The sequence below is a fragment of the Natator depressus genome, chromosome 8 (assembly GCF_965152275.1).
Source record: "Natator depressus isolate rNatDep1 chromosome 8, rNatDep2.hap1, whole genome shotgun sequence".
NCBI lineage: Eukaryota > Metazoa > Chordata > Testudines > Cheloniidae > Natator > Natator depressus.
The window spans coordinates 73913-101036 of NC_134241.1; positions in this window are offsets into that span (position 1 = coordinate 73913).

The window sequence follows — 27124 nt, forward strand, 5'->3', positions numbered from 1 at the left end:
CATAAAGAACACAGTTTCTACGCTACCCCTATTATCTCCATCCCTGAGGTTATCACAGATTAGAAGGTGAAAAAAACGCACTCATGATGACATGTTTTCCGAGCTCATGGAGTCCTCCCGCACTGATAGGACAAAGCTTAATGCATGGAGGCATTCAGTGACTGAGGCCAGGAAAGAATTAAGTGAGCTCGAAGAGCGGAGGTAGGACGCGATGCTGAGGCTAATGGGGGAGCAAACGGACATGATGAAGCGTCTGTTGGAGCTGCAGGAAAGCCAACAAGAGCACAGCCCGCCACTGTATCCACTGTATAACCGCCTACTCTCTTCCCCATGTTCCATAGCCTCCTCACCCAGATGCCCAAGAACACGGGTGGGGGGAGAGGAGGGGGAAGGCTCCGGGCACCCAGCCACTCCACTTCAGAGGACGGCCCAAGCAACAGAAGGCTGTCATTCAAACAGTTTGATTTTTAGTGCGGCTACAATAAGCAATGTGGCCTTGTCCTTCCCTCCTCCCCGACCCCACCCGGGCTACTTTGTCCATTATCTCTTTTTTTTTTTAATTAATAAAGAAAGAATGCATTGTTTCAAAACAATAGTTACTTTATTTCGAAGGGGGGAGGGTGACTGGCTTACAGGGAATTAAAATCAACAAAGGGGGTGGGTTTGCATCAAGGAAAAACACACAACTGTCACACCGAAGCCTGGCCAGTCATGAAACTGGTTTTCAAAGCCTCTCTGATGCGCAGCGTGCCTTGCTGTGCTCTTCTAATTGCCCTGGTATCTGGCTGCTCAAAATCGGACGCCAGGCGATTTGCCTCAACCTCCCACCCTGCCATAAACGTCTCCCCCTTACTTTCACAGATGTTATGGAGCACACAGCAAGCAGCAGTGGGAATGCTGGTTGCACTAAGGTCTGACCAACAGCACCAGTGAGCTTTTAAACGTCCAAAGGCACATTCTACCACCATTATACACTTGCTCAGCCTATAGTTGAACTGCTCCTTACTACTGTCCAGGCTTCATGAGCCATGAGAGCAAGGGGTAGGCTGGGGTAGGTGCAACTGCACAGTGCTACCAGCTGGGAGAGCAGCTTGAGGCAGAAGCCTCCAGCTGGCAGGAGAGCAGAGTTGCAGTGGAAGCAGTGGAGCCATACACCATGCCCTGGAGGTTGCTAGGAGCCGGGAAGGGAAGACGTTCCCAGAACCCCTGGCCAAGCTACATGTCCGACGAGGATGGCTAGCAGTCCTACTGCACCGTCTGCTGCGAAGGCACCCAGGAGCGGCTGCTGTGTAGCAATGTCAGCTGCTGCAGGTGCTTCTGTGTCGAATGCTTTGAGGTCCTGGTAAGGCAAGGTACCTTGGCCAAGGCAAAAGAGCAAGAGCCCTGGAGCTGTTACATGTGTCAACCACAGAAGTGCTATGGGTTGTTACAGCGCCGATCGGACTGGAATGTACAGCTGCAAGACTTCTTCACCAGCGACAAAGGACAGAAATATGATGCACCTAAAATCTAAAAAGGCCCGCACATTTCCCGAAGTCACTACTCTTGATAACAGAATGTCAAGGATTGCATTGGCTACTTGGATCACAGCATCCCCACAGTAGACTTGCCCACAACAGCAGCAGCGACGGTGAGCTGAGCGGGCTCCATGCTTGCCGTGATATGGCATCTGCACGCGTAACCCAGGAAAAAAGGCGCGAAACGATTGTCTGCAGTCACTTTCATGGAGGGAGGGGTGACTGATGACAGGTACCCAAAACCACCCGAAATAATTGATTTGCCCCATTAGGCATCGGGAGCTTAACCCAGACTTCCAATGGACAGCAGAGACTGCGGGAACTGTGGGATAGCTACCCACAGTGCACTGCTCCGTAAGTCAATGCTAGCCACGATAGTGAGGACGCACTCTGCCAACTTAATGCACTTAGTGTGGACATATCCAATCGACTGTATAAAATCGAATTCTAAAAATTGACTTCTATAAAATCAACCTAATTTCGTAGTGTAGACATACCCTACATCACTCCCCTGCCTTAAATAAGTTTTACATATGGCTGGAACCCTTTGTTTGCCAGTGTGGTTCTCCCCCAGACCCCTCACCGGAAAAATACTGGTATTCTATCGTGGAATCCAGTACCAGGTGACGTAATCACATGATCCAGCAGTGCCAAAGCAGCCAAAGGTTGTTTGTAGCATCCCAGGAAGCTTCTCAGGAAGGTGGGAGATTAGCATCTTCAAAGTCCTATTGTTCTCCCTAATGGCCCATCCAGACTGACTGCATTCTGTCTAGTGGGCATTCCTCAGATACAAACACTTTTGTAATTGATACATAGTTAGTAGTCCTAACTTGAGATACAGAAATGATACACACATACAAATAGCATAATCATATTCAGCAAATCAGTGATATCTCACAAGACCCATCTTGCATAAAATACATCTTAGTTATACCATATTCATATCATAAGCATATCTCTATGACGAATATGGGGCGCAGTGTCACAATCTTCACTTCCTAGGCTCAAAAATACTAACCTAACAACCAGTAGATCAAACAACCCCACCCACAAATCAAGAGTGCCTATAGCGCTCAAACAGCACCTAAGGGCTTGTCTACACTTACATTTTATAGCGCTCTAACTTGCTGGCTCAGGGGGGTGAAAAATCCCCCCCCCCCAGCGCAGCAAGTCTGAGCGCTTTAAAGTGCTAGTGTAGACAGGCTCTGAGCACTGGGAGCTAATCCACTCGTGGAGGTGGATTACCAGGAGTGAGGGGAGAGCTCTCTCCCAGTGCTAGCATGCAACCACACTCACACTTCAAAGCGCTGCCACAGGAGTGTTCCCACAGCAGCGCTTTGAAGTTTCCAGTGTAGCCGTGCCCTAAGCAACTATCTATATCTATTTATATAACACAATCACTGGGAAGACCAAAGATAGCTACAGATTCATCAGGGTGGGGAAGATGAGGGATGAATCTGCAGGTGTGTATGAGTGTGTACAGGGCAATCAGTAAGTCTAAAGGGAGAAGCTACAGGTGCATACACGCACTTGTGCATAAAAGTGAGAGATGCTAAAGGTGTGCAGCATGGGGAGAACCTGAAGGAGTATGAATGGATAGAAAGCTACAGGTGTGTGTGTGCTGTGGGGATGTAAGTGTGTGGGAATGTTGCAGCTGTGTAAGTATATGGAAGAATCTGCATGCATGTTTACAGGTGTGAGGATTACAGGTGGATAGATTGTAGGAGGAAGCAGTATATATGTAGGATGCCACAGTGGTAGGTGAGGGGCCTGGAAATTTACAGATTTTTTGATACTATGCTTTTTCACAGCAGTGCTACTGGTTCAATCAGCTAACATTGATCAATGGGTCCTTGAAAAAGTTACAAAAAGAAAAGAAGTACTTGTGGCACCTTAGAGACTAACCAATTTATTTGAGCATAAGCTTTTGTGAGCTACTACTCACTTCATCGGATGCATACTGTGGAAAGTGTAGAAGATCTTTTTATACACACAAAGCATGAAAAAATACCTCCCCCCACCCCACTCTCCTGCTGGTAATAGCTTATCTAAAGTGATCACTCTCCTTACAATGTGTATGATAATCAAGTTGGGCCATTTCCAGCACAAATCCAGGTTTTCTCACCCCCCCCCGGCTTTTTTTTTCTTTTTCTTTTCTTTTCTTTTTTTCAAAAACCACACACACAAACTCACTCTCCTGCTGGTAATAGCTTTTCCAAAGTGACCACTCACCCTACAATGTGCATGATAATCAAGGTGGGCCATTTCCAGCACAAATCCAGGTTTTCTCACCCCCCCACCCCCATACACACACAAACTCACTCTCCTGCTGGTAATAGCTCATCCAAAGTGACCACTCTCCCTACAATGACAGGTTTCAGAGTAACAGCCATGTTAGTCTGTATTCACAAAAAGAAAAGGAGTACTTGTGGCACCTTAGAGACTAACCAATTTATTTGAGCATGAGCTTTCGTGAGCTACAGCTCACTTCATCGGTATGCATCCGATGAAGTGAGCTGTAGCTCACGAAAGCTCATGCTCAAATAAATTGGTTAGTCTCTAAGGTGCCACAAGTACTCCTTTTCTTTCTCCCTACAATGTGCATGATAATCAAGGTGGGCCATTTCCAGCACAAATCCAGGTTTTCTCACCCCCCCACACACACAAACTCACTCTCCTGCTGGTAATAGCTCATCCAAACTGATCACTCTCCTTACAATGTGTATGATAATCAAGGTGGGCCATTTCCAGCATAAATCCAAGTTTAACCAGAACGTCCGGGGGGGGGGTGTAGGAAAAAACAAGGGGAAATAGGCTACCTTGCATAATGACTTAGCCACTCCCAGTCTCTATTTACGCCTAAATTAATAGTATCCAATTTGCAAATGAATTCCAATTCAGCAGTTTCTCGCTGGAGTCTGGATTTGAAGTTTTTTGTTGTAAGATAGCGACCTTCATGTCTGTAGTTGCGTGACCAGAGAGATTGAAGTGTTCTCCGACTGGTTTATGAATGTTATAATTCTTGACATCTGATTTGTGTCCATTTATTCTTTTACGTAGAGACTGTCCAGTTTGACCAATGTACATGGCAGAGGGGTATTGCTGGCACATGATGGCATATATCACATTGGTGGATGTGCAGGTGAACGAACCTCTGATAGTGTGGCTGATGTTATTAGGCCCTGTGATGGTGTCCCCTGAATAGATATGTGGGCACAGTTGGCAACGGGCTTTGTTGCAAGGATAGGTTCCTGGGTTAGTGGTTCTGTTGTGTGGTATGTGGTTGCTGGTGAGTATTTGCTTCAGGCTGGGGGGCTGTCTGTAGGCAAGGACTGGCCTGTCTCCCAAGATTTGTGAGAGTGTTGGGTCATCCTTCAGGATAGGTTGTAGATCCTTAATAATGCGTTGGAGGGGTTTTAGTTGGGGGCTGAAGGTGACGGCTAGTGGCGTTCTGTTATTTTCTTTGTTAGGCCTGTCCTGTAGTAGGTGACTTCTGGGAACTCTTCTGGCTCTATCAATCTGTTTCTTCACTTCCGCAGGTGGGTATTGTAGTTGTAAGAATGCTTGAGAGAGATCTTGTAGGTGTTTGTCTCTGTCTGAGGGGTTGGAGCAAATGTGGTTGTATCGCAGAGCTTGGCTGTAGATGATGGATCGTGTGGTGTGGTCAGGGTGAAAGCTGGAGGCATATAGGTAGGAATAGCCGTCAGTAGGTTTCCGGTATAGGGTGGTGTTTATGTGACCATCGTTTATTAGCACTGTAGTGTCCAGGAAGTGGATCTCTTGTGTGGACTGGACCAGGCTGAGGTTGACGGTGGGATGGAAATTGTTGAAATCATGGTGGAATTCCTCAAGGGCTTCTTTTCCATGGGTCCAGATGATGAAGATGTCATCAATATAGCGCAAGTAGAGTAGGGGCGTTAGGGGACAAGAGCTGAGGAAGCGTTGTTCTAAATCAGCCATAAAAATGTTGGCATACTGTGGGGCCATGCGGGTACCCATAGCAGTGCCGCTGATCTGAAGGTATACATTGTCCCCAAATATAAAATAGTTATGGGTAAGGACAAAGTCACAAAGTTCAGCCACCAGGTTAGCCGTGACATTATCGGGGATAGTGTTCTTGACGGCTTGTAGTCCATCTTTGTGTGGAATGTTGGTGTAGAGGGCTTCTACATCCATAGTGGCCAGGATGGTGTTATCAGGAAGATCACCGATGGATTGTAGTTTCCTCAGGAAGTCAGTGGTGTCTCGAAGGTAGCTGGGAGTGCTGGTAGCATAGGGCGTGAGGAGGGAGTCTACATAGCCAGACAATCCTGCTGTCAGGGTGCCAATGCCTGAGATGATGGGGCACCCAGGATTTCAAGGTTTATGGATCTTGGGTAGTAGATAGAATATCCCAGGTCGGGGTTCCAGGGGTGTGTCTGTGCGGATTTGATCTTGTGCTTTTTCAGGAAGTTTCTTGAGCAAATGCTGTAGTTGCTTTTGGTAACTCTCAGTGGGATCATAGGGTAATGGCTTGTAGAAAGTGGTGTTGGAGAGCTGCCGAGCAGCCTCTTGTTCATAATCCGACCTATTCATGAGGACAACAGCACCTCCTTTGTCAGCCTTTTTGATTATGATGTCAGAGTTGTTTCTGAGGCTGTGGATGGCATTGTGTTCTGCACGGCTGAGGTTATGGGGCAAGTGATGCTGCTTTTCCACAATTTCAGCCCGTGCACGTCGGCGGAAGCACTCTATGTAGAAGTCCAGTCTGCTGTTTCGACCTTCAGGAGGAGTCCACCTAGAATCCTTCTTTTTGTAATGTTGGTAGGGAGGCCTCTGTGGATTAGTATGTTGTTCAGAGGTATTTTGGAAACATTCCTTGAGTCGGAGACGTCGAAAATAGGATTCTAGGTCACCACAGAACTGTATCATGTTTGTGGGGGTGGAGGGGCAGAAGGAGAGGCCCCGAGATAGGACAGCTGCTTCTGCTGGGCTGAGAGTATAGTTGGATAGGTTAACAATATTGCTGGGTGGGTTGAGGGAACCATTGCTGTGGCCCCTTGTAGCATGTAGTAGTTTAGAAAGTTTAGTGTCCTTTTTCTTTTGTAGAGAAGCAAAGCGTGCGTTGTAAATGGCTTGTCTAGTTTTAGTAAATTCCAGCCACGAGGAAGTTTGTGTGGAAGGTTGTTTTTTTATGAGAGTATCCATTTTTGAGAGCTCATTCTTAATCTTTCCCTGTTTGCTGTAGAGGATGTTGATCAGGTGATTCCGCAGTTTCTTTGAGAGCGTGTGGCACAAGCTGTCAGCATAGTCTGTGTGGTATGTAGATTGTAATGGATTTTTTACCTTCAGTCCTTTTGGTACGATGTCCATCTGTTTGCATTTGGAAAGGAAGATGATGTCTGTCTGTATCTGTATAAGTTTTTTCATGCAGTTGATAGATTAGTCACTCTTGTTATTTCTGGACCAAGTGAAACATGGAGAAAATTAAGTGTCCAGATTATTCTGGGTGAAATTGTTCTAGAAGAATGGACCATAAGCATGTTTGAAAAAGGTATGTATTGAGGTACAAGTAGCAGCCTCGTAGATTTCAGCAAAGGGAACATGTTTAAGTAATACTATAGAGATAGAGACAGACCTTGTGGAATGGGCTAAATCTAGAAGAGGGGGTTATATAATCGTCAGATTCCTAAAAAGAAATAAATATACCCAGAAATCCATCTGGAAATCTCTGGGCAAAGACTGCAGACCCCTTGGACCTGTCAGCAACTGACAGTCTGGCAGACCTTCGAAATGACTTGATCTGTCCAGATAGAAGGCTAACACCTTCCTGACATCTAAGCTATTGAAAACAGAAGCCTCACTGATCTTATGTCATTTTGTGGGGAAAAATGGAAGATGGATGACCCGGTTGAGATGAAATTCAGATGACACCTTAGGCAGAAACTTAGGAAGTGGATGTAACAAAACTTTGTCCTTGAAGAACACTGTGACAGGAGGATCTGCCATTAAAACCCCTGCTTCCCTGAATCTTCAGGCAGAGGTTATAATCACCAGAATGGCTGTTTCTATAGGTAGGTTAAGAAGGGAACTGGTAGCCATTGGTTTGAATGGGGGTTTCACTTAAGTACTAAGTGTAAATGCCATTCTGGAGTGGGTTGTTGAATACAAGGAAAAAGATTTTCTAAACCCTTAAGATATCTCACTGTCAGCGGATGAGAAAACACTGAAAATCCCCAACTAAGGAATGAAAGGCCATTACAGCTGCTAAATGAACTCTGATAGAATTTTTTTAAAAATCACAATTATCTATTAATTCTAACATATAGTCCAGAACAGCAGAGAGGAACGAATGAATGGACAAAAGATGCCAATGGTCATACCAATGATGAAAGAGATTCTATTTCTGGAGATAAATATTTTGCGTAGATCCCTTTCTATTATTTAATAAAATAATAGATTAATAAATAATAATAATAATAACAATAAATCAAATGCATAGCTACAAAATGGGGAACAACTATCTAGGTGGTAATACTGCTGAAAAGGATCTGGGTGGTTAGTGTGGATCACAGACTGAATAGGAGTCTGTGCTGCAAAGAGGCTAATATACTTCTGGGATGTATTAACAGGAGTGGTTGTTTTTTTAAGAACAGGAGGTATCTGTCCCACTCTACTCAGTGCTTGTGAGGGCCCAGCTGGAGTACACTGTGTTTAATTATGGGCACCACAATTTAGGAAAGATGTGGACAAACTGGGAAGAGGCCAAAAGAGAGCAACAAAAATGATAAAAGGTTTAGAAAACCTGACCTATGAGGAAAGGTTAAATAAACTGGGCATCTTTCATCTTGAAAAAAAGAAGACTGAGGGGGAACCTGATAACAGTCATCTAATATGTGAAGGGCTGTTATAAGCAGCACGATGATCAATTATTCTCCATGTTCACTGAAGGTAGGACAAGAAGTAACAGGTTTAATCTGCAGCAAGGGAAATTTAGGCTTAATATTAGCAAAGAAATTCTAACTCTGGAATAGACATCCAAAGGAGGTTGTGGGTCCCTATCATGATTGGAGGTTTTTTAAGAACAGGTAAGACATATACCTCTCAGGGGTGGTTGAGGTTTACTTGGTCCTGCCTCAACCTACAGGGCTGGACTTGATGATTTCTTAAGGTCTCTTCCAGCCTTACATTTCTATGATTCTATGACCTGTTGTACATCTGCAGATGGAAGTCTAGCTCCATGAATCTTTAAGTAACCAAGCCTTGAGACAAAGAATTCCCAGGTTGGGATGGAGAGTCTGACCTGCATCTGTAGATAGAAAATGGGGAATGGACAGAAGACTCATCACCGGATAAAAGAGGAAGGCAAATCACAGAAGGGTAGCAGCTTGTCTGGGCCAATCTGGAGCAATATGATCTTGGCTTTGTCTTGCTTGATCTTGTTTATCACTTTCAATATCAAAGGCATTGGAGGAAATGCACAAAGAAGGGTCCTTGTCCACAGAACGAGGACCCAACTCCCCTCTTAAGCAAAACTGTTTGCACTTCCCGTTGGTGACAGTGGCAAAGAGATCCACTTCTGGAAATCCCCAGGTCAAAAAAAAAGAGATTGAGGGTCCAACTCCCATTTGTAATCCTGGGAGAAATGCCCGCTGAGATTGTCGGCCATGGTGTTTTGTAGGCCTGGAAAGCAAGCGGCTACATTGAGGATGTGATTGGCTATACACCAGTGCCATAGTTTATTACTTCGGCACAAAGAGAAGGGGATCTTGCCCTCAAAAGTTGGTTGATGTAGAACACATAGGCTATCGGTCATAATGTTGATGGATTTGTCCCTGATTAATGGAAAAGACTGAGTACAGGCATTTCTGACTGCCCTCAGCTCCAGGAGGTTGATGTGAAGATGCTTCTTGGACTTGGATTTGCACTGAATGATGTGTGTCCCTAAATGTGCTCCCCAACCCACCAGAGATGCATCCATCATTATGATGGTGGGTAGGGAAAGTTGGATGAATAGAACACCTGCACAGACATTGTGAGTCTTCCATCAACTGTGTGAGTTTCATATTTGATGAGGGACTGACACAAGCCTGTTCAGGCTGTGTTTGTTCATCTTTAAACTGTCTTGAGCCACCCAGGGAAACAGCAAAGGGGTAACAAGGCATGTTGTGTCACAAAAGGTACAAGCTGCTATTGGCCCCAGTAGCTGAAGACAATTTCTTGTTGCTGTCTGTGGGCTGACTTGAATTGTTGCAATGAAGTTTGTTAGGTTGTGAACTGTCTGTGGGATGGTAAGCTCTGGCTGTTATTGCTTCTGAGGAAGTCCCTAAAAATTCTGTCCTTTGCACTGAGGTCAAAATGGACTTTTTGATGTTGAGCTGAAGACTTAGCATGCGGAACAGGGACATTGCTGACTTTATGGTAGAGAAAATCTCGTAAGTCTGGCCCTTGAGAAGCCAATTATTTATGTATGGAAAAATTATTATTCCCAGTTGTTGAAGATAGGTGGGAAACATTGCCACAATCTTTGAGAATACCCTCAGGGAAGATGAAAGGCCAAAAGAAAGCACTTGATACTGGAAATGATCTTGACCAATCATAAACTGAAGGAATCTCTTGTGAGAAGGATGAATCGCAATGTGAAAAAAAATCTCCTGAAGGTCAAGGACCAAAACCAATCCCAACAATGAAATTATAGCTGCAGGACTCACAAGACTGAATTTGTGTTTTCACAAAGAGCAAAATCCCTCCCCCCTGTGCTGAGCTGGAACTGGTTCTATGGCTTCTGTGCACAGAAGGGAGTTAATTGCCTGTCTCAGCAAGTGCTCATGAGAGGGGTCCCTGCAAAGGGACAGGGAAGAGGGGTGGGTTGGGGGAGGGAGGTGAAATGGATGGAGTAACCTGATTTTATAGCCTCCAACACCCATTTGTTGGAATTAATCTGCTCCCATGCAGATTGAAAATGGAAAAGACGGTTTCCAAAGGGGTAGAAGAGTAGAATGGTGTAGTTTCAGCTTGGTGATGTGACTTGTTCCAGATCCTCAATCAATCTGTCAGAATTGTTGTTTTGATGACAAAGATGGCTGAGTGGCAGAGGCAGATGAAGTAGGTGGTCTCTTTTGCTGAAATCCTGGCTATTTCCCAGGCAGTTCAGTTGGTCTTTGCAGTCCTGAAAATTGAATAGGATGGGATCTCTGTGCCATTTGAGATCTGCTAAACATTCATCGGCTTGTAAGTGTATAAATCCCAAGGGATCTCAAGGTGGCCCTTGAATCTTTCAGGGTGTGCAAGGATTCACCAGTGGATTCAGCAAAGAGTTTTAATCTGTCAAAGGGGAGGTCCTTGATTGCATTTGGATTCCTCTTGGGAACCCAGAAAGCTAGAGCCAGCATGTCTGACACAAGACCACTGCTGTGGCAATAGAACAAGCTGCTGTGTCAGTTGTGTCCAAAGAGGCCTCCAATGAAGACCTAACTGGTAGCTGACACTTATTAATAACGGACTGGAATTGCTTGCATTGTTCTTCAGGAAGGTGCTCAATAAAGGTAATAAACTTAGAACAATTTGTGTGGTTATATTCTGCCATAAGAGCCTGGTAATTTGTGATTCTAAACTGAAGTGTTGGAGATGAATAGATCTTATGGACAAACAGGAAGATGTTTTTGGTCTTATCATAAGATGTGGATTTTGCATGGTGCTGTCTGCCACATTTATTCACTGCTTTCACAACGTGCACAAGTCCATGGGGCCGGACGAGTTGCATCCGAGAGTGCTAAAGGAATTGGCGGATGTGATTGCAGAGCCATTGACCATTATCTTTGAAAACTCGTGGCGAACGGGGGAAGTCCCAGATGACTGGAAAAAGGCTAATGTAGTGCCAATCTTTAAAAAAGGGAAGAAGGAGGATCCTGGGAACTACAGGCCAGTCAGCCTCACCTCAGTCCCCGGAAAAATCATGGAGCAGGTCCTCAAGGAATCAATCCTGAAGCACTTACACGAGAGGAAAGTGATCAGGAACAGTCAGCATGGATTCACCAAGGGAAGGTCATGCCTGACTAATCTAATCGCCTTCTATGATGAGATTACTGATTCTGTGGATGAAGGGAAAGCAGTGGATGTATTGTTTCTTGACTTTAGCAAAGCTTTTGACACGGTCTCCCACAGTATTCTTGTCAGCAAGTTAAAGAAGTATGGGCTGGATGAATGTACTATAAGGTGGGTAGAAAGTTGGCTAGATTGTCGGGCTCAACGGGTAGTGATCAATGGCTCCATGTCTAGTTGGCAGCCGGTGTCAAGTGGAGTGCCCCAGGGGTCGGTCCTGGGGCCGGTTTTGTTCAATATCTTCATAAATGATCTGGAGGATGGTGTGGATTGCACTCTCAGCAAATTTGCGGATGATACTAAACTGGGAGGAGTGGTAGATACGCTGGAGGGCAGAGATAGGATACAGAGGGACCTAGACAAATTGGAGGATTGGGCCAAAAGAAACCTGATGAGGTTCAATAAGGATAAGTGCAGGGTCCTGCACGTAGGACGGAAGAACCCAATGCACAGCTACAGACTAGGGACCGAATGGCTAGGCAGCAGTTCTGCGGAAAAGGACCTAGGGGTTACAGTGGACGAGAAGCTGGATATGAGTCAGCAGTGTGCCCTTGTTGCCAAGAAGGCCAATGGCATTTTGGGATGTATAAGTAGGGGCATAGCGAGCAGATCGAGGGACGTGATCGTTCCCCTCTATTCGACATTGGTGAGGCCTCATCTGGAGTACTGTGTCCAGTTTTGGGCCCCACACTACAAGAAGGATGTGGATAAATTGGAGAGAGTCCAGCGAAGGGCAACAAAAATGATTAGGGGTCTGGAACACATGACTTATGAGGAGAGGCTGAGGGAACTGGGATTGTTTAGTCTGCAGAAGAGAAGAATGAGGGGGGGATTTGATAGCTGCTTTCAACTACCTGAGAGGTGGTTCCAAAGAGGATGGTTCTAGACTATTCTCAGTGATAGAAGATGACAGGACAAGGAGTAATGGTCTCAAGTTGCAGTGGGGGAGGTTTAGGTTGGATATTAGGAAAAACTTTTTCACTAGGAGGGTGGTGAAACACTGGAATGCGTTACCCTAGGGAGGTGGTAGAATCTCCTTCCTTAGAAGTTTTTAAGGTCAGGCTTGACAAAGCCCTGGCTGGGATGATTTAATTAGGGATTGGTCCTGCTTTGAGCAGGGGGTTGGACTAGATGACCTCCTGAGGTCCCTTCCAACCCTGATATTCTATGATTCTATGAACCAGGGAGACAGGTGCAGGCTGGGAAAATAAAAATTCAGAGTCCTTAGATTGGATAAAATATTTTTTATTGGCACACCTGGATCATAAATTTAAAAGGGCCCCATACGATTTATGATCCAGGGAGCGGCGGCTGGTATGGGTATGGTAAAGTACAGGTAAGTTTAATAAATACGGGTAAATATTTAATATTACTTTCACCCCTGTTCCCCAGTGAGGATGGGTTGCAGCTGCTATTACTACTGTAAAAACAACGAGGAGTCCTTGTGGCACCTTAGAGACTAACAAATTTATTTGGGCATAAGCTTTTGTGGGCTAAAACCCACTTCATCAGATGCATGGAGTGGAACATACAGTAGGGAGGTATAAATATACAGCATATGAAAAGATGGGAGTTGCCTTACCAAGTGGGGGGGGGGGGGGTCAGTGCTAATGAGCCAATTCAATTAAGGTGGAAATGGGCTATTCTCAATAGTTGACAAGAAGGAGTTGAAATCACTTTTGTTGTGCTAATGAGGCCAATGTAAACAAGGTGGCCCATTTCAAACAGTTGACAAGAATGATAGATTGCAGCACACTGGCTTTTCCCTTGAAACACTCCCAGAAAAGTTCAGAAGCCCCTCTAGTAAAGGGTGCCTACATACCCATTACTCCCTTTTAGGGTCCTTAAAGAATGAGATGGGGGGGGGGGAAGGTGACAACTAGGACACTTGGGGGGAAAAACTGCTTCACCATCATGGCTGCTACCCCCAATATATTCTGGGACTCTGGACCTCCTTCATCCTAATCTTGAGAGATGTCCTGAGCAGACCAGGCCAGAGAGAGGGACCCAGATGACACTGCCACCTCCATCAGCTCCAGCTAAATCCTGAATACCAGCTAGGATGCAAGACTTAGTTCCCCCTCACACTCCCCATCCCAACCTATAGCCTTCCCCACCTTATTTCTTCTCTTTTCCATCCCTTTCCTTTTTTCCTTCTATCTTATAAGTTTGGCTTATCCAGCCAAGACTGTATATATTGCCATACTGCTGTAAGCCTGTGACCAGAAAAAGTCAACTAAAAGGAAGGGGCTAAACATCCCAAAGCTGGTACAAGTTTGCCAGGTATCAGAGTGGATAATAAGACCATGTGTTGTGATTGTGTTTTTCTAGCAGTGAGGCCGCAAGTGAAAATCAACACCAGAGATAGAAACTGCATCTTCTATCTTTGCTATTCTTTTCTCTCCCCTTTTGTATGTGTTTGTCTTGTTTTGTCTTCTTAGGAAATGGGATCAGACTTTAACAGCTGCAGCCCATCCCAACTAACTACTCTTTCCTTGCAAAAGGACAGTTATTACCATCTTTAATACCATCTTAGAGACTGTCAAGCAAGGGTTTTTTTTCCCTCCTAAAAATTCTCTCCAACTAAAGGGAAAGAGAACAAGGGATGTTGTTAAAATGAAAACCTTAATTAATACTTCACATCTGAAATGCTTTAATTGTGTTTCCTTCTTTTTGTTTCTTTAATAAAAGGTTAAAATTAATTTTAAATGGCTTTGTACTATGGGAAGCATACAAGCTACGGTCTCCATATACCAACCCCAGACCTTGTTTAACTGACTGGGTTATGTTAACATGGCTAGTGCTTTGGACCCACATAGGGTTGCCAACTTTCTGACTGCAGAAAACCGAACACACTTGCCCCGCCCCTTTCCCGAGGCCCTGCCCCCTGATCATTCCATCCCCCCTCCCTCTCCTGCACCCTCACTCACTCGCTCATTTTCACTGGGCTGGGGAAGGGGATTGGGGTGCAGGCTCCAGCTGGGGGTGTGGGCTCTGGATTGGGGCCGGGGATAAGGAGTTTGGGATGCAGGAGCGGGCTCCAGGCTGGGATGAGGGGTTTGGAGTATGGGAGGGGCTCCAGGCTGGAGCAGGGGGTTGGGGTGCAGGAGGGGGTGTGGACTCCAGGGTGGGGCCAGGGATAAGGGGTTTGGGGTTCAGGAGGGGGCTCCGGGCTGGGAGGTGGGAGCAAAGGGGCTCAGAGTATAGAAGGGGGCTCCGGGCTGAGGCAGGGGTTGGGGAGTAGGAGGGTGTGTGGGGCTCCAGGGTGGGGCCAGAAATGAGGGCTTCACGGTGCGGGAGGGGGCTCCAGGCTGGGTCAGGGGGTTGGGGTGCAGGAGGGGGGGTTAGGGCTCTGGCTGGGAGTGTGGCCTCTGTTGTGGGACCGGGGATGAGAAGTTTGGGGTGCAGGAGAGGGCTCTGGGCTATGGCCGAGGAGTTCAGAGCGTGGGAGAGGGCTCAGGGCTGGAGCAGGGGTTTGGGGTGTGGAAGGGGTGCAGGCTCCAACCGGCACTTAACTCAGGCCGCTCCCAGAAGTGGGTGGCATGTCCCTCTGGCTCCTAGGCACAGGGGCAGCCAGTGGGAAATGCGGAGCCAATGCTCGGGATGGGAGCAGCGCGCAGAGCCCACCCTGGCAACCCCTGCGCCTAGGAGCCGGAGGGACATGCTGGCCACTTCCGGGGGCCGCACGGAGCCAACTGCAGCCAACTGGACTTTTAGCAGCCCAGTCAGTGGTGCTGACCAGAGCCACCAGGGTCTCTTTTTGACTAGGCATTCCAGTCGAAAACCAGATGCCTGGCAACCCTAGTCCACACACTTCATCTAATTAATACAAGTGTGTCCTGGGTTGAAACAGACCAAATCTTGATTATACTCTCATTTTAATCTGATTAAAAACAAACAAACAAAAACCCTCTTCCACTACTGAATGATAGGACTTCACTCAGATAAGGCGGGTGAGGTAATATTTTTTTACTGGACCAACTTCTGTTGGTGAGGGAGAGACAAGCTTTTGAGCTTACACAGAGATCTGTATTCATGTCCCAGACCTGAAGAAGAGCTCTGTATGGCTCAAAAGCTTGTCTCTCTCTCTCCAACAGAAGTTGGTCCAATAAAAGAGATTACATCACCCACCTTGTCTCTCTAATATCCTGGGACAGATAAGGCTACAACAATACTGCACAGGATTTTACTCACTCAGCAGGGTAGAAACTTTAAAGAAACCTAACTGAAAGTGAGAGCTTGCTGCTGCTTCCTGATTAATATGCCAGAAGGTCTGTGTGACATTTTTATGGAATGCCTCTGTGCTCTTGGGATTTGATGATTCAGTGAAGAGCTGCTTGAAATTTCTGTAAAACCTCAGTCCTCCTCCCTGTCTCAAATGGCTTCCTTTAACCAACCTCTCAAACTAAACTAAAAATAATTATCTTGAGTACAATAACAAGGGAAAGAATGGAACTTTCACAGCTCAACATGTAAAGCAGCTCACTAGAAAGAGGAAATACTACATTTTAAAACTGGTGTTAAATATAAGTCCTGAATTTCATTATTTCCTTTTCTGTGATCTGAAAAATTAATCTATAGACTTACTTTAGGCTATATGTTCTATTTGCTAGAGAGAGCAATTACCAAGCACAAAGAGTGAGCTTTTATTAGCCTGGTTATTTCAACCTTGCTCCTAGATTGTCAAAGGGCCATGAACCAGTAAAGCCCAACATGAAAATGCTGTACTTGGAACTGGTTGCAGGAGCTGTGTAATTGGCAACACACAGAGATGAGAGGATTGGAAGTTATATTACAATAGTAACAACACAGAGAATAGTCCACAGCATGGCAGGGTCTAGAGAACCAGAGTCAGCCAATCAGCACAACAGACAAAATCAGTACTATTTAAACATTAGGATATACCAGATTTCCTTGAATATCTTCCCCACAAACCTGCTGGGAAATGGATGCTGTCCCCTCAATTCCATATACCAAAGGAAAACAGGTGCTGACCCATCAGTGCCATGGGACTGAAATAAGTCATCCTGGTGCTTACCATCTGTGAGTCCCTGGCAAAAATAATGGAATAAATAGTAATAAGGAAGAAAAAAAAATCAAGCTCCTCAAGGCTACAGGATGCACCAGCAAAGCTAATGTGCAGCAGCAGTCAAAAAAGGCTAACAATGTTAGGAAAGGGATAGAAAAATCAGACTGAAAACAACATGCCACTATATAAATCCCTGGTATGCCTCCAGCTTAAATACTCTGTCCAGTTCTGGACATCCCTTCTCAAAAAGGATATCATGGAACCAGAAAAGGTTCAGAGAAGGGCAACAAAGATGATCAAAGGTATGGAACAGCTTCCATACAAGGAGAGACACAACAGGTTAGGGCTGTTCAGCTGAGAAAAGAGACAGCTATGGTGGGATATGATAGAGGTCTATAAAATCATGAATGTTGTGGTAAAAGTGAACGGAGAAGTGTTATTTACCCTTTCCCACAGTACAAAAAGCAGGGGCCACCCAAAGAACTTAACAGGCAGCTGGTTTAATACAAACAAGAGGAAGTACTTTTTCTATACAAAATGACAATTAACCTGTGGAACTCATTGCCATAGGATGTTGTGATGGCCTAAAGTACAGCTGGGCTCAAAAAAGGACTAGATAAGTTCATGAAGTATAGGTCCATCAATGACTATTAGCCAAGATGGTGAGGGATGCAATCCTATGCTTACGGTGACCCTAAACTTCTGATGCCAGCAACTGGGAGAGGAAGACAGGGTGGATTACTCCAGCCGGCTTGTTCTGTACACATCCTCTGAAGCTCTGGTATGGGCCACTGTCAGAGACAGGATACTGGGCTAGATCGTTCGTTGGTCTGACCCTGTATGGCAGTTCTTATGTTCCAACAGCAGTCCTAGGACGTTAGAATACATTTTCCCAAACAAGTCCTACAATTTTATAATTTCTGTAAAAAAAAAAAAAAAAAAAAGAAAAAAGAAAAAAAAAGTGTGTGAATTAAGGTAACTGGAATTCAAAGAGCATTGGGGCTCTTTCATTTGAAGTGAGGTGCTGCCCTGAAGTACAAGTTAAAAATCAGAACATGAAGAGAGGGCCACCAATACTGTCTCATAAAAGATGGCATTGGCTATAGTTAGTGTTTTAATTTTATTTTAATGACAAAGTAGGCTGAACTTGCTGCATGAGATGTAATGATTTCTGGAAGGTCTAAAACTAAAAACTGGATAATATGAGAAATGCCCCATGGGATTTTGCTGACTGTATGTTATAACTCTAAAATCATTCTACTGTTTCCTTCTTGTTACATGTAGCTATGTATTTTAAGATTCCTCAGTTTAAAAGGATTTAAAAATTGTGGATGAAGAGAATGCAGTAATTTACTATTTCATTTTAGAAAAACCTTTTATACAGTGTTTTAATTTTGTAAGATTTTAATTAAATGGCTTGGATATGAATACTGTCATGTGGAAAAAGGCCCATAAATGACAGCTGATTAAACACAGTAAAGTATTGTAAGGAGGGACTTGTATAGTGAGACACAACTGGGATCAAAGATAGGTCCAGATTTTCTTTATATATTCATTAGTGAGCTATGATTTAAATTCACAGCTGATACTAAAATGGGATGAGTTGCAAATGCTGTTGCATACAGGCACAAACCAAGAAGGATCTAGGTACAGATCCTACTCCCATTGAACTCAATGACTAAACTCCTGTTGGCTTCAGGGACACAGGATCAGGGCAGTAAGGAACTTAGGAAGATATGGTCAAGTAATAGAAAAGTAAGATACAGTTTACATTAATAGTTCCTGGCAAAATTATCTAACCATAATATTCAATGGGAGAGAGAATGCTAGAAGACAGTGATGGCAATGCAGTTAGGAACAGTGAACAATTAGTTAGATCTGAGTTTACAATGTGATATGGCAGCAAAAAAGGTGACTGAATTTGAGTTGCATATGCAGGCCTTCACATCATGCAATAGGGAGTGGACAGTCCCTCTCTTTGGAAATCTCAGGTGAGACCACACCTACAATGCTGCATTCGTTGGTGGATGCCTCTGTACAAGAAATACTGCAAAGAACAAAGAATGATTTATGAGGCGAGATGATGAGAGCTAAGTATGTACAGTTTAGCTAAGCACCATCCTGTAGTCTACAAGGAGCTGAAGGATGTGAACCTCAAAGGAGGAAGACTCATTTAGGTTGGAATAATGAGCGAAGGGTCTGAAATTGGAGTTAAGTGAATAGCTCATATTGAATAATTTAGTCGACAACTTTTGCCTCCATGTCTGTTCATAATTGCTTAGCACAGATCAGGAGTTTTACTCATTATTCACTGACAAAAAATCTTTAACGCATAATTAAGGCTGCCTGGTGGTATCTTGTGCCCTTCCAGAATGCTGAGTTGAGCAAACCCCAAACTTCTGAAAACAAGGACATACGAGTTTTAGTATTTCAAATTTAACTCTGTATTTCCTGATCTTTAGAAGTTTAAGGTGCAGAGCAATGCAACCTTAACTCTGTCCTTCTTGAACAATGCACACTATGCTCATAACATACTTAAATTCTGCCTTTGCAGGTAGTGCAGAACCCTCAGGGAACAGGGCATGTGATCTACACCTCACCTACACTCACTCATGTAGCCTATTCCATCTGCTAAATTTTACAACCCCCCTTCATCCTTATGCACAGGATGCCATTAAACAGTAAACTTTCACTTGTCCATCATTAAGTCCACAGACCTCTCATATCCCACCTTGCTTCTGACAACCACCATGGCAAGAAGAGCGCCCCCTCCCCCATTTCACCACTAGTAACACAACCTTCAGAACGCATCACTGAAATGAGGCATACAGGATCTTTATGTACACATGCATCACTTTCCTTTGATCACACACATGGGGAGAGGGGCTCGGGGTCACTCAGCTCTCCTCATATCACAATAACAGATCTTCCAAGCTGCTCCATTAATCCCTTCACCATTCAATACAGCTATACCTATCAGAGTGAATGCAGCTGGTATGCATGCAGATAATTCTCAGTGGCTATTTCCAGCTCCAGTGGGATGGGGATCAGAGCCCAGATCCCGACACACGCACGCATATTCACAGGGTCATGAAGAGGTGCTCACACTTCCCCCAAAGGGGCAGGACCCCCAGATTTCAGCTCACATAAGGGAAAGGGTCTCAGCCCTCCAGCACATATACAGGAATGTGGGTTTGACAGCCCCCCCCATCCAACTTAATGCCTCCACCTCCAAGTATTCACCCTTCCTCATGCTCCTCCTTATTTCACATCCTTATCTAACCTAAGCCCCCAAACCTCTCTCCTCTATCACCATTTATACCCTGCCCCCAAATTCCCCTCACTGCAACCCCAAGCCCCTCTCCTCTGTACTCCTCCCTCCCCTCCCAGAAAGCATTCACATATAATTTATTTTCTTTTCAAATACTTGGAGCATCTTCTGAATTATCTGCTGTACTCAGACTACATTTGTCCAAAATAACAATCACCTTGACAGAGGCTGGTTGTAGCAACAAACCTATAGTTAATTCTCAGATTTCTATAAGTGGCAGGTTTTGAACTAGGAACACCTCAGATTCAATGGCCACAGAGTAGCCTCTTGAGCCACCCAGCTCAGGAGAAAAACCTGCTGGCTAGTCTTTTTGCACCTGTGCATTGCAATCTGTTTGGCAAGTGCCTATCATCCAGTGACCTTAATTCTTTTTTTGAATAATGTTTTCAATATTGGTTCCCCAAAGGGCTTGGGGTGCTATGCACTAACTGGGATACATGTTGTGCAACAGATCATTTGGGACACAATCAGAGCCATGGTTTGAACCCTAGGTCTTCACAAACAAAAACAAAGTGGTAGAATATGTCAACCTTAAGAAATACTGTTTTTCTAGGGGGCTATATCTCAGGAACCCCTTGCTCAAAGACCCCAAATATGGATCACTAATCCTACCTCACACTCCCATGAGGCATGCCACATAGCACATTTCAAGACAATCTGAGTAAGCATGCAGTGTTTAGAGCGCTTGGAATAATCAACCTTTCAATAGAACAGCTTCTCACCTCTGCTATAATTTGAATTAGTTCCGGCTCTATAGTTTCTTTTGAGCAGCTCCTTGGCTGTTAGCAATCCCCTCCAATGGTGGCAGGCTGCAACTGGTCAGTCAGACATTGACATAATACAAACCGGTGTTTGCTTATATTAGTCCTTGGCTTATTTCACCCCTCCAGCTAATTAATAATACTTTGGGGGTTGTGGTGTAATCAGCTGAACATGAGCTCCCTGTGTGACACTGTGGCCAAAAGCGCTAACCCTATCCTGGGATGCATAAACAAGGGAGTCTTGAGTAGTTATTTTACCTCTATACTTGGCACTGGTGCAACCGCTGCTAGAATCCCATGTCCAGCTCTGATGTCCCCAGTTCAAGGACATTGATAAATTGGAGAGGGTTCAGAAAAATGCCATGAGAAAGATTAAAGGATGAGAAAACATGCTTTATATGGATAGGTTCAAGAAGTTCAATCTATTTAGCTTAACAAAGAGAGGGTTAAGGGATGACTTGATTACAACATATAAGTATCTACACGGGGAACAAATATATAATATTAGGCTCTTCAGTCTAGCATGGAAAGGTATAACAATCCAATGGCTGCAAGCTAAACTAGACAAATTTAGACTGGAAATAAGGGATACCTTTTCAATAGTGGGAGTAATTAACCACTGGAAATTTCTACCATGGGTTGTGGTGGATTCTCCATCACTGACCTTTTTAAAATCAAGATTGGATGTTTTGCTAAAAGATCTGCTCTAGGAATTAAGTTTGGGAAAGTTCTCTGGCCTGTGCTATACAGGAGGTCAGACTAGATGATCACAATGGTCCCTTCTGGTCTTGGAATCTATGAATAACATTTTCTACCCACTCTCAGCTTGTCCCCTTATTGCACTGAGAGCCAGAAATTCTCTACAAGTTCTGGCTCTAGAGCTAGTTTACCCTCTGAAAAGAATTTGAATAGACTTGGTAGATGTGTTTCCCCTACACCACTGCTCAACTTTATGGTAAATATTTTCTGTCTGAATTAAGGTTGTAACTGCCTTCTCTGAAACCTCTGAGCATGAGCAGAGCTCACAGGATCTCTTCACTGTGATGACAGAAGCTCCATAGCAACAGCAGGTTTGCTGCTTGCATTCCCACAAGGACTACATTGCTCCTGCATTGCCTATCAGGAAAACTGATACAAAATTTAATCTATAAATATCACAGGTATTTAGTTTGCTTGGTAAAGAGCTTGCTTCAGTTATCTTTCTGGAGTTTTAAATACGAAGAATGGTGCATGTTTATCCATAACCACTGCTGTTTTAACATCTCAGCTATCAGTTAAAAGATGTAAGGACAGCATTTCTTTGGTTTTAAGCAGATAGGGATGCTGCTCTCATTCATTTACAGTCCAATATGTGAACATCTACAAGAGCTGATTGGACATTGTAAGCAAACATTCCTTGAACAGTTACTCCACTTCCTCTGCTGAATCCATGTTCATTATTATGTAAGCAGGGACTGAATGTGCTCTCCCCTACCAGCCAGTGATGAGCTGGGGAGGGGGAAAGGCTTCAGGACCAGACAGTATTTACATAAACATGCCCAATCTGCCTAGGTATCCAGCAGACAGAGTTGTGTTGTCAAAGTTACCAATCCCTCAATCCAAGGAGTTCTTCCTTACATCATACCATCTACAGTGCTTTTTTCAACATTAGTTTGCGATAGTCTGCACTCTATGTATAAAAGAGTACACACAAGCAAATCAGCAGTGACCGGATAACACAGGTCCTATAGCCAGAGGCTGGTATGTGCAATGGAATGATTCATGGAAGTTTTAGAACTAACAACTGGACATTGGTGTGCAGTTGGCCCCCAGCTCCTATTGTGACAGGTACATTAGAGCCAGCTAGCTCATTAGTTCTAATCTATAGCCAAACAGGAGGTCTTTGAGACTAATTAAAGCTCTGCTGCAAAGAAGCGGCATGCTCCCGTAGAGAAGGCCCAGACCAGTGCCCTAAGTAGCCTGGGTTCTATTCCAAGGTCTGCCACTGATCTGCTTTGTGACCTTGGACAAGTCATGTCACTTCACCTGTGTCTGTTTTGCCCTCTAAACTTTATCTTGTCTATTTAGATTGTAAACTCTTTCAACTTTACCTAACTACATAAAAGCTATTTTAAAGGTCTTCTTGATGCTAGAAAGAGAATGGACAGGTTCTGCCAGAGGCAGTACTAGCCCACTGGTGACCCTAAGCAGGAATATTTTTGGCCTCCCCCAACACACACACAACACATACTAATAAAGCAAATACGGGGCCCCCCTTGAGCTGCTATGGGTCCTAAGCAATTACTTAGTGTGCTTATGCCTAGCACTGGTACTGGGTTCTGCACCCACTCCAGCTAGTAGAAAAGAACCGAGCGACTCTTAGTGAAGGCAGGTATTTATACCCTTGGTCAATGGAAAGTTGGGCTCAAGTGAATTACACATGCCTCCCCCCCACTGCCAACTACTGCTCAAAAAGATTCTACAGCCACATGACTAGGCATGTGATTCAAACAGAAGACTCTGTTAAGGCTACATCACGAGGTAAAATAGTCATTTTACTGATCATCAGGACTTCCCTTCATTGCAGTATTAGTAAAAGGTAAAACTCAAGTGTTGCACCAACCTATTTCCTGTCTACATACAAAAATCTCAAGCCATAAGAACATAAGAAAGGCCATACTGGGTCAGACCAAAGGTCCATCCAGCCCAGTATCCTGTCTACCAACAGTGGCTAATGCCAGGTGCCCCAGAGGGAGTGAACCTAACAGGTAATGATCTAGTGATCTCTCTCCTGCCATCCATCTCCACCCTCTGACAAACAGAGGCGAGGGACACCATTCCTTACCCATCCTGGCTAATAGCCATTAATGGACTTAACCTCCATGAATTTATACAGTTTTTTTTTAAACCCTGTTTTAGTCCTAGCCTTCACAACCTCCTCAGGCAAGGAGTTCCACAGGTTGACTGTGCGCTGAGTGAAGAAGAACTTCCTTTTATTTGTTTTAAACCTACTACCCACTAATTTCATTTGGTGGCCCCTAGTGCTTATATTATGGGAACAAGTAAATAACTTTTCCTTATTCACTTTCTCCACACCACTCATGATTTTATATACCTCTGTTGGATCATATTAAAGAAGTTCTGTATTAAAATCACAAATGAGTTTGATTCCCCATAGTTTAAATTCCAGGGTATTACTAATTAAGAGGTCTCTTGGTTTTTGGTACTGTTTCTCTCCCTCTGTGTGTGAAACTTGCAAGCTGCTAATTGCGTTAGTACATTCTAAGACAGAGTCTGTTCTCAAAGCAATTCACAGAGAGAGAGACTCAAAGCAACAGAAACAGCACTCAGAGACTCCCCGCCCTTTTGTTGTATTAACAATTGTGATTAAAATAGAGATAGAGGATGTATGTGGATGGATGCTTGGTGTGGATAATAACTGAATGATCAGGGAGGTGCCAGCCTAAGAATCCAGTGTCCATCGGCTGAAGAAGGCGTCAAGTGGAAATAACCAGAGGACCCCCGGAGGGCAGACTGGAATCCACCCAACAGCCTCAAGAATGGGAGAACCAAAGAACAAGATAACTTCTTGGAGCCGTCAGGAATGTGCTATCTGCTGATTGATTCAGCAACAGCATGATGAAGCAATTCCCATAGACTGGCATAGGAAGAAATTCCTATAAAAATAGACTCTTAAAAAGTGAGAACTTTGGGGTCTGATTCTGCAAACCAACTTCCAGGAGCATCAGATGAGCATCTGACAAGGCCCTGCTCCCTCCTCATGTCCAGGCCACCTGGCCAGTGGCTTGGCATGAGCAACTCTAAGGTTGGTAACTATGATAACAACCTTGCAGAACCTGTGTGTGTGTGTGTGTGTGTGTATATGAATGAATGTGTGAAGAAATATGAGATTGAATGGAATGTTATAGCTATAACTAACTGCTTACTATGATTCTTTCTGTATTCACAATAAATGTGGTATTTTGCCTTTTTTCCCTTTAATAAGATCCTGCTGGTTTTTAATTTATTGGTACAACACCTCTATCATATCCACCCTTAATCTCCTCTTTTCCAAGCTGAAAAGTCCTAGCATCTTTAATCTCTCCTCATATGGGACCCATTCCAAACCCCTAATCATTTTAGTGGCCCTTTTCTGAACCTTTTCTAATGCCAGTGTATCTTTTTTGAGATGAGGGGACCACATCTGTACTCAGTATTCAAGATGTGGGAGTACCATAGATTTATATAAGGGCAATAAGATATTCTCCATCTTATTCTTTATCCCTTTTTTAATGATTCCTAACATCCCGTTTGCTTTTTTGACTGCCGCTGCACACTGTGTGGACGTCTTCAGAGAACTATCCACGATGACTCCAAGATCTTTCTCCTGATTAGTTGTAGCTAAATTAGCCCCCATCATATTGTATGTATAATTGGGGTTATTTTTTCCAATGTGCATTACTTTACATTTATCCACTTTAAATTTCATTTGCCATTTTGTTGCCCAATCACTTAGTTTTGTGAGATCTTTTTGAAGTTCTTCACAGTCTGCTTTGGTCTTAACTATCTTGAGCAGTTTAGTATCATCTGCAAACTTTGCCACCTCACTGTTTACCCCTTTCTCCAGATCATTTATGAATAGGTTGAATAGGATTGGTCCTAGGACTGGCCCTTGGGGAACACCACTAGTTACCCCTCTCCATTCTGAAAATTAACCATTTATTCCTACCCTTTGTTCCCTGTCTTTTAACCAGTTCTCAATCCATGAAAGGATCTTCCCTCTTATCCCACGACAACTTAATTTACATAAGAGCCTTTGGTGAGGGACCTTGTCAAAGGCTTTCTGGAAATCTAAGTACGTTGTGTCCACTGGATCCCCCACATGTTTGTTGACCCCCTCAAAGTACTCTGATAGATTAGTAAGACATGATCTCCCTTTGCAGAAACCATGTTGACTTTTGCGCAACAATTTATGTTCTTCTAGGTGTCTGACAATTTTTATTCTTTACTATTGTTTCAACTAATTTGCCCGGTACTGACATTAGACTTACTGGTCTGTAATTGACAGGATCACCTCTAGAGCCCTTCTTAAATATTGGCGTTACATTAGCTATCTTCCAGACATTAGGTACAGCAGCTAATGTAAAGGACAGGTTACAAACCATAGTTAATAGTTCCGCAATTTCACATTTGAGTTCTTTCAGAACTCTTGGGTGAATGCCATCTGGTCCCGGTGACTTGTTACGGTTAAGTTTCTCAATTAATTCCAAGACCTCCTCTAGTTGCACTTCAATCTGTGACAATTCCTCAGATTTGTCACCTACAAAAGATGACTTAGGTTTGGACATCTCCCTAATATCCTCAGCCGTGAAGACTAGAGCAAAGAATTCATTTAGTTTCTCTGCAATGACTTTATCATCTTTAAGTGCTCCTTTTGTATCTTGATCATCCAGGGGTCCCACTGGTTGTTTAGCAGGCTTCCTGCTTCTGATGTACTTAAAAAACATTTTGTTTTACCTTTTGAGTTTTTGGCTAGCTGTTCTTCAAACTCCTTTTTGGCTTTTCTTATTACATTTCTACAGTTAATTTGGCAGTGTTTATGCTCCTTTCTGTTTACCTCACTAGGATTTGACTTCCACTTTTTTAAAAGATGCCTTTTTATCTGTCACTGCTTGACTAGATCAAGTGTTACCTCTCCCCTTGTGGGTTCCTGTACCAGCTGCTCCAAGAAGCAGTCATTTAAAGTATCGAGAAATTTTGTCTCTGCATTTCGTCCTGAGGTGACATGTACCCAGTCAATATGGGGATAATTGAAATCCCCCACTATTATTGAGTTTTTTATTTTGAAAGCCTCTCTAATCTCCCTTAGCATTTCATCGTCACTATCACTGTCCTGGTCAGGTGGTCGATAATAGATACCTACTGTTATATTCTTATTAGAGCATGGAATTACTATCCATAGAGATTCTATGGAACATGTCGATTTATTTAAGATTTTTATTTCATTTGATTCTACATTTTCTTTCACATGTGTGGGGGGAGTGGCACTATGACCTGTTCTCTCCTTCTCATATATTTTGTACCCCGGAATGATTGTGTCCTATTGATTGTCCTCACTCCACCAGGTTTCTGTGATGCCTATTATATCAATATCCTCCTTTAACACGAGGCACTCTAGTTCACCCATCTTATTATTTAGACTTCTAGCATTTGTGTACAAGCACTTTAAAATCTTGTCACTGTTTATTTGTCTGCCCTTTTCTGATGTGTCAAATTCTTTATGTAAATGTTTTTCGTCTGATCTGGCCCATACTTTATCCTCTTTCATCCCCTCCTCCTGACTAAACCCTAGAGAATCTCTATCAATAGACTCTCCTCTAAGAGAAGTCTCTGTCCGATCCACGTGTGGCTCTGCAGCAATCGGCTT